The following is a 9,861-nucleotide window of genomic DNA, read 5'->3' as shown; positions in this document are numbered from 1 at the left end:
GACACTCTTATCCAGAGACTTTTTTTTTTTTTTTTGTGTATATTATTGTCTGTTTAAAAGGAATGTCTTAAAGAAGTACATACATATATATATATATATATATATATATATATATATACACACACACACACACACACATTTGTGTGTATGTATGTCTGTGTATGTATATACAGTCCAAAAAGGTAGACGGTAACAGCAACTTATAATAAAAAGTTCAATCTTTATTGTTCCATATTAAAATACACACTCCAAGGAGGGAGAGGCAAATGTAGAAAAAAGATACCCAGATACAAAAGACAGTATACGCGTTTCGGCGTGAGCCGTAATCACTACTGATAAAATAGTACATTCAGAAGATGTTTAAAAAGGGTGTACTAGACCCCCATTGGTTAAAACCAATACTTGGACAAACCAATAGCCGTCCAGATACAAGAATATATAAGCATAGTTTAAATAGTGTCCGTTACAGAACACAATAAAATTTAACATTCTACAATAATACACTAAGTATTCAAACACACAGAATATACAAAATATACCAAAAATATATATACAAAAGAACTCCTACACAGAATATAGAGAAACAGGCATGAAGCAGCTTAGTGAACTAAGAATAGGATTTTCTCGAAAAATGGCGTAAGTAAGCTATACTATATTTGTTAAAGTCACAATGTGTGGGAAAGGAATAAAGTCATAAAGTCAGAATAGTGTCATAAAACACATAAATGAAATGAATTATTAAATTAAACCAAATAATAGGTAACTAATTTAATTTCATTATTATGTTTATTGTTGATATTATTGTTTTGCCTCATGTGACTAAAACAGTCGACATATGGTCTATGCTATTCTATTGATGACTGAATATAAAGAACATTAATCCCATTTCAGGTATCCAGACTGAAAACTGTAATCAATAATACATGTGTCTGGAACAGCTATTAAAAGGGACAGTTACGCACACAATAAATGACAGGACAATGATACCATATGATGAACTGTATGTATATATAGATATCAAGGGACAGACCTAATGAGGACATTAACTATATAAGATGATCAAATAATATGATTGAGATTAAAATGCATGATATTGCTCGTGGCTATTGTTATGACTGTTCTGCCCTCCCCTGGAACCATATGGTTCATTCCCAATAATTAATGAGATCAAATTCTGCATTAAGTCCTAATGGGACCTTAGTTTAGAGTTTAAAAATCCATAACATTTCACGTCTCTCCAAAAGTCTTTGTCTGTCTCCACCTCGTCTACTGGGGGGGGGGGGGGTCACTTTATCAATAGCTAGCCATTTAAAGCTAGAGACATTTTTCCTGTGTATATTGAAGAAATGTTGTACTATAGGTGACGTAGATTTCCCTGTATTGATTTTCGACAGGTGTTCTCTGATCCTAGATCTGATGTCATGGGTCGTGAGTCCGACATATTGTATATTGCAAATGGTGCATGTGATAAGATATATCACAAATGTAGATGTACAATTAAGACAATAATTGATCTCTAACGAGCGACCCGTGACAGCAGATGTAAAGGTGTTTGAGACATCTATGTAGTCGCAAGCTTTGCATCTGTTGCTACCACACCTGTACATGCCCTTGCTAGTGAGCCATGAGCTGGTAATTGTAGTAGTCCTAGGTAATACTGTAGGTGAAAGATAGTTACCCAACAATTTACCCAATGTTTCTCCTATAGGAGCACCTAACACCATTTTTAACACAGTCAATCAATTTGTCATCAGCTACTAGGAGCCTGAAATGCTTTTTCACAATATCACAAATGCGATGGTACTCAGTACTGTAGTCGGTGACAAATTTGACTTGATTGGTTTCTTTTATTCCAAAGGAATCCTCTCTATCCAGCAGTAAGCTAGATCTATTTACACTCTTTACCTCCCTGATGGCTCTCTTGATAGTTCTGCCCGGATAACCTCTTGTCTGTAAGCGACCTACCAACTCCTCCTGATGTTTTTGGAAACTTCTCTCTGATGAGCAGTTTCTCTTGGTTCTAACCATTTGTCCTTTGGCAATAGAGTACGATCCGTTCTTGGGGTTGCAGCTAGTGGCATGCAATACAGAGTTCCCTGATATAGGTTTTCTGTACATACTACTCTCAACATTGCATCAACAGTGCCACTCAATGTTACATCCAATAAGTTGATCGATGTGGCAGACATTTCAAAGGTAAATTTGAGGTTCAGAACATTTGTGTTGATGTATTCAATGAATTTCGTCAGTTCCTCCTGAGTTTCTTGCCATATAAACAAGAGATTGTCGATAAAACGGCCATAATATACAATGTTGTTTCGAAAGGGATTCAAATCTCTAAAGATGTGGGACAGCTCCCACCAACCCATATATAGGTTGGCATAGGAGGGGGCAAATTTTGCCCCCATAGCTATCCCACACCTCTGGAGATAAAAGATCCCCTCAAACTCAAAGTAATTATGGCCTAGGAAGAAGCATGTTACATCAACTACAAAAGTACGAAACTCCTCCAATTTGGAGTATAGAGAAAGCATTGACTCAAGTGCTACCAAACCCTTGTCGTGGGGAATGGATGAATAAAGGACAGTAACATCCACTGTTAGCCAACTGTAAGAGGGGACCCACTTAGAATCAATTATATCCCTAATACATGTTTAGTATCTCGTAGATAGCTGGGCAATATCTGAACCAAGGGGTAAAGAATCGCATCCAGCCATTTCGATACATGTTCAGATAATGATCCTATACCTGTATATGTACCATTAATTGCAAAGATAAAGAAAAAATCTTGCAAAGAAAGACAAAGACTGCCTTTCTCTAAATAGATATATTAGCAGAAACCCACTATTGTAAATAATCAATTTATTGTGGTAAGGTTATGTCAGAGAACAACACTCGGTGTCATAAGGTAAATGTATCAGCAAATACCCATTAATTGTTACTTTATAGTTAAAATTGTCTCAAAAATTACCACTCACACTAAAAAACTTTATTGGAGACAAATGTAAAGTCCAGCAGGACTCATACAAACACTCACACACACACTGGTTAAAAATAGCACTCCCCTGTTTCCATAATCCTACATAGCACCAGTTTGTATGAGATACCAAATACTTAACCAGAATTTAAGCCATTTTAAAACTGGTACATGAATATAAATCCTGGCTACTATTACCGTGACATACCATCTAATGGTCTACTACTCACTGTGTTAATTTGTTTGCACAAAATCTAGATTCTCAGCAACCTTAACACAATTTTTAATGAAGGATATCCTTTAAAATATTATCTGGAGAGATTGCTGCAATACAACTATATATGTTCCCCTCGTCATATATTTGAATATTACAATTGTATGTAAGAGCTTGAGCTATTTTTAACCAGTGTGTGTGTGAGTGTTTGTATGAGTCCTGCTGGACTTTACATTTGTCTCCAATAAAGTTTTTTAGTGTGAGTGGTAATTTTTGAGACAATTTTAACTATAAAGTAACAATTAATGGGTATTTGCTGATACATTTACCTTATGACACCGAGTGTTGTTCTCTGACATAACCTTACCACAATAAATTGATTATTTACAATAGTGGGTTTCTGCTAATATATCTATTTAGAGAAAGGCAGTCTTTGTCTTTTTTTGCAAGATTTTTTCTTTATCTTTGCAATTAATGGTACATATACATGTAATTTTTATAGCCTTTCTCTTGAATTATAGGGCCAACACATTGGTACAATAAAATTATTTTGCCCTATAATTTTGATTTTTAACCCACTTGCCCTCAACACCCCTCGCTTTATCTAATAATGATCCTATACCGCTAACAATGGGGCGTCCCTTTACTGATGTAAGCGATTTGTGCACCTTCGGGAGGTGATGAAAAAAAACGGAGTTACAAGATGTGAGACACACAAGTAATCAAGTGTCACAATCAATAAATCCCTGCTCAAGGCCATCATCCAGAAGGTGGACAAGTTAGAGTGATATTTCTTAATAGGATCAGCTGGTAGTACAGAGTATTGGGTGATATCTGAGAGTTGGCGTAAGGCCTCTTCTCTGTATGCTTGTATATCCATGACAACTACCAAGCCCCCTTTGTCAGCTGCCCTAATCACGATTCTTGCCTAGCGCTTCAGTCCGCTCCTCGGCCATCAGTGGCTCAGTGCATGGAGGTAATTGGGCTGATGGTGGCGGCAATGGACATCATCCCGTTCACTTGTTTCCACCTCACACCTCTGCAGTTATACATGCTCAGTCAATGGAACAGAGATTATGTGGATTTGTCTCCACGTATACAGCTGGACCAGGAGAAAAGGGATTCTCTCCTTTGGTGTTTGTCTCAGGATCATCTCTCTCAGGGAACCTGCTTTCCCAGACCCCACTGGGTGATTGTGACAACAGACGCCAGCCTTCTAGGATGGGGAGCAGTTTGGGGCTCCCTAAAGTCTCAGGGAACTTGGACTCAGTCAGAGTCTGTTCTGCCCATAAACATTCTGGAGCTGAGAGCAATCTTCAATGCTCTTCTGGCCTGGCCCCAGTTAGCCTCGGCCCGGTTCATCAGGTTCCATTCGGACAATATAACTTCAGTGGCTTACATCAATCATCAGAGAGGAACGCAGAGTTCCTTAGCCATGACAGAGGTAGCCAAGATAATTCGGTGGGCGGAGACCCACAATTGCTGTCTACCCCATCCCAGGGGTGGACAACTGGGAGGCAGACTTCCTGAGCAGACAGATCTTTCACCCGGGGGAGTGGGAACTCCATCCAGAGGTACTGATAGACGCCCTGGCGGTACCTTGGAATTTCAGTCTTGCATACCTATTTCCTCCGTCCGCTGTTATTGCTCGAATCAAGCAGGAGAGGGCGTCGGTGATCCTGATTGCACTGGCTTGGCCTTGCAGGATTTGGTATGCAGACCTGGTGGACATGTCATCTCTTCCACCTTGGAGACTTCCGTTGAGGAAGGACCTTCTACTTCAAGGGCCCTTCATTCATCCAAATCTAGTTTCTCTGAAGCTGACTGACTGGAGATTGAACACTTTATTTTATCCAAGCGGGGATTTTCAGATTCGGTCATAGAGACCATGATTCAGGCTCGTAAACCTGTGACTAGAAAGATTTACCACAGGATATGGCGTAAATATCTATATTGGTGTGAATCCAAGGGCTACTCTTGTAATAGAGTTAGGATTCCTAGAATTCGGTCATTTCTCCAAGAGGGTTTGGAGAAAGGATTATCGGTAAGTTCCCTAAAGGGTCAAATATCTGCTTTGTCTATTTTGTTACATAAACGTCTGGCAGACGTACCAGGCGTACAGTCGTTTTGTCAGGCCTTGGTCAGGATCAGGCCTGTGTTCAAACCAGTTACTCCTCCCTGTAGTCTTAATCTAATTCTTAAGCTTCTTCAAGGGGCTCTGTTTGAGCCTATGCATTCCTTAGATATTAAAGTTGTTATCTTGGAAAGTTTTGTTTCTTGCTGCTATTTCATCTGCTCGTAGAGTGTCAGAGCTCTCGGCATTACAGTATGAGTCACCTTACCTTATTTTTCATTTGGATAAGGTAGTTTTACGTACAAAGTTAGGGTTTCTCCCTAAAGTAGTATCTGACCGGAACATTAATCAGGAGATTGTTGTTCCTTCATTGTGTCCTAATCCTTCTTCTTAGAAGGAATGGCTTCTGCACAATTTAGACGTGGTACGTGCTCTAAAATTTTACTTACAGGTGACTAAGGATTTTCGTCAGTCTTCTGCTTTGTTTGTGGTTTTCTCGGGAAAATGTAAGGGACAGAAAGCTACGGCTACTTCTCTTTCTTTTTGGCTGAAGAGTATCATACGTTTTGCCTATGAAACTGCTGGACAGCATCCTCCACAGAGAGTTAGGGCTCATTCCGCAAGGGCTGTTTCTTCCTCATGGGCATTAAAAAAATGAAGCTTCCATGGGACAGATTTGCAAGGCTGCAACTTGGTCCTCTCTGCACACTTTTTCAAAATTCTACAAATTTTACACTTTTGCCTCGGCTGAGGCTGCTTTTGGAGAAAGGTTCTTCAAGCAGTGGTGCCTTCCGTTTAGGTTCCCTATCTTATCCCTCCCTTATCATCTGTGTACTCTAGCTTGGGTATTGATTCCCAATAGTAATTAGATGATCCGTGGACTCATTGTGTCATTAGAAAGAAAAGAAAATGTATGCTTACCTGATAAATGTATTTATTTCTTGACACGATGAATCCACGTCCCGCCCTGTTCTTAAGACAGGTTGTTGGTATGTTATAAACTTCAGACACCTCTGCACCTTGTTGCTTCCTTTCTCTCCTTTACTTCAGTCGAATGACTGGGGTGGGAGGGAAGGGATGTGATATTTAACAGCTTTGCTGTGGTGCTCTTTGCCGCCTCCTGCTGGGCAGGAGTGATATTCCCAATAGTAATTAGATGATCTGTGGACTCATCGTATCAAGAAAGAAATGCATTTATCAGGTAAGCATAAATTTTCTTTTTTTCTTTCATGACTCAGAGCATACAATTTTAAGCAACTTTCTAATTTACTCCTATTATCATTTTTTCTTTGTTCTCTTGCTATCTTTATTTTAAAAGCAGGGATGTAAATCTTAGCAGCCAGCCCATTTTAGATTCAGCACCATGGATAGCGCTGGCTTATTGGAGGCTTACATTTACCCACCAATAAGCAAGCATAACCCAGGTTCTCAACCAAAAATGGGCCAGCTCCTATGCATTATATTCCTGCTTTTTAAATAAAGATAGCAAGAGAACAAATAAAAATTAATAATAGGAGTAAATTAGAAAGTTGCTTAATTGCTTGCTCTATCTGAATCATGAAAGAAAAAATGTGGGTTTAGTGTCCCTTTAATATAAACAATAAAATCAGCAGGATCAATAATACATAGGAAATTGGGGTAAATATCTTCCAAGCCAATTCACAAACAGGAATAGGGATAATTGTAGGTTCTGAACTACTTAACTTCAAAATAAAGTTTCCTCTAAACACATTCTGATCTACCCAAGCACACTTGTCACGGGAAAAAAACATTTAATGGGCATAATCCTGGGTTCAAAGCTTTCCTACTGGGACACTAAATGCTGCACATCCTTGGCACACACAGGAGTGTTTTCCATCTGGAACTCAGAAAGGAGCTTTCAGATTGATACAAAGATCTGGTGTACCTGCTAGAGGCACTTACAGTTGAACAGACTCTCTTCCCAGCAGCAGCAACATAGCTCATTCTACTGCCGAAGACCAGTGGAACCAGCTGCTGGACACAATGTGTTAGTCAGCTGGAGGAGAAAACAGCCTCAGGCTGCACCAAATAACATACAGGTAGAAGGGGAAGCTGACTGGGTCTATGACAGTATTAGAAAAAGATACGGGTTAATGGAAACCGCATTTATGTAAGTTAAGGGGAAGTGGTATGTTTTCTATACATGCCCCCGTTAGGAAGGGACTCACCTGGTAAGCAGTAGAAGGACAAGATATATAAGTAACCACGATTTAAGGAGAGTAAAATAGATACAGACCCACTTAAGGTTAAAATGAGTCCAGGCAAAGTATAAAAAAGCAAAATGAGGGAAAACACATGGAAAATTAGGAGCTATAGTTTAACCAATAATGAAAACCACATGATTCAATTACTTGAGAAACTGTCTTGTGACATCTGCTAATTTTTAAAGCATGATACCATTAGAATAAATAAAACCTCCTTTAACACATATCACAAGTTATCACATTAAGATATAATCTTGCAGTTTATATTTCTGTTAATGTATTTCATTTTCCCATCAGACTGCGGCTCTATACAGGGGATACAGAAAAAAGAAAAACAGATCAACAGCACAAGGGTTAGAGGACACTGTGCTTCACAGAGCTTACAGTACATGGAGACAAATAGTGGTAAATAGGTTTATATGTGCAAAGTAAGAATTGGTCTTTAACGGTCGTAGTTACGTGGTAGGCTTCACTGGGGGACAGTCTGCAAGAAGAGACTTCCAAAGGCAAATGTAGTGCTAAAGAAGACATATATATGACTAGGAGAAGGCAAATATCTCTACTGCCACACTAAACTGAATCCATGAGTACAATAATATGTTTCAGCCCATTTATCCCCCTTGATACAATGGAATTGTTGCCATTAAAGGGACACTGAACACAATTTTTTCTTTCTTTCGTGATTCAGATAGAGCATGCAGTTTTAAGCAACTTTCTAATTTACTCCTATTATCAATTTTTCTTCGTTCTCTTGTCATCTTTATTTGAAAAAGAAGGCATCTTAGCTTTTTTTGTTAAGACTCTGGACAGCACTTTTTATTTCAAATAAAGATTCCAAGAGACTGAAGAAAATTTGATAATAAAAGTAAATTAGAAAGTTGCTTAAAAATTATTGCTCTATCTGAATCACAAAAGAAAAAAAAATTGGGTTTAGTGTCCCTTTAAGAAGACACTAAAGTCAAAAACTTTCTCTTTCATAATCCAGGTAGAGCATACAATATTAATCAATTTCCCAATTTACTCAAATTGTACATATTACTTTTATATGTGCACTGAGTTAACAGTTCCTACTGAGCACGTGCAAGAGTTCACAGTGTATACATATAGGAGTCTATGATTGGCTGATGGCTGTAACATGATACAGGGGGATGGGAAATTGAAGCAATTTAAAATTTAGCAGAACAAAATGCTTATTTGAAACAGTGCAATCAATGTTAACGGCAGCACTCTTGGGAAGGAGTAGTTGCAAGAATCTGTAGGAGCAGAAGAAAGAGAGGCGCCTTATGGGACAGTATCGTGGTGTAACGGCAGAGACAGGAGACAGCACACACAGAGAATCAGGGTACTCACAAAGATTTTGGCATAAACGTATGCCACACTAGACAAGACGGAACCTTAGTCGTCCGCCAGACGGTCCAATGGGAGGATATATCCGGCACTCCAGGGTCCAATCCGCAGCAGCGGGAAGTCAAAGCGTCAAGGGAACACAACGTCTGTGATAGGACCAATAGCTGAAGGCTCTTAGTATGATAGGCAGGTAACCGGACCAGCCAATTAACGATATGCAAAAGAGCGGGGATATCGTAAAACCAATTTTATTTAAAATTCATTTAAAATCACTGTTTAAAACACTGGTAAATAGTAGATGGAAACAGCAACGCGTTTCTCGACCTTCTGAGCCTGATGAAACGACCGGAAGGTCGAGAAACGCGTTGCTGTTTCCATCTACTATTTACCAGTGTTTTAAACAGTGATTTTAAATGAATTTTAAATAAAATTGGTTTTACGATATCCCCGCTCTTTTGCATATCGTTAATTGGCTGGTCCGGTTACCTGCCTATCATACTAAGAGCCTTCAGCTATTGGTCCTATCACAGACGTTGTGTTCCCTTGACGCTTTGACTTCCCGCTGCTGCGGATTGGACCCTGGAGTGCCGGATATATCCTCCCATTGGACCGTCTAACGGACGACTAAGGTTCCGTCTTGTCTAGTGTGGCATACGTTTATGCCAAAATCTTTGTGAGTACCCTGACTCTCTGTGTGTGCTGTCTCCTGTCTCTGCCGTTACACCACGATACTGTCCCATAAGGCGCCTCTCTTTCTTCTGCTCCTACAGATTCTTGCAAATGTTACTCTGCTTTCTATTAGTCCTAGGGAGCTTCTCAAAATCTTCCATCACCAGACTTTGAAATAAGTTTAGATATGCTACATCCTCTTTTTTTAGGATTAAAATTAGAGGGTAATGCTAGATTGGTATGGATAGTGCCTTCAAATAGTTTCTCAGATAAATCATCTGGGTTTACATACAGCACAGGTGTACCCCTCTGGGATACTATATTTGACCATTTATTGGCTACACTAGGAGGCGCC

This window comes from Bombina bombina, chromosome 8, assembly GCF_027579735.1.
Source record: "Bombina bombina isolate aBomBom1 chromosome 8, aBomBom1.pri, whole genome shotgun sequence".
NCBI lineage: Eukaryota > Metazoa > Chordata > Amphibia > Anura > Bombinatoridae > Bombina > Bombina bombina.
Note: the sequence above shows the minus strand (reverse complement) of the source record.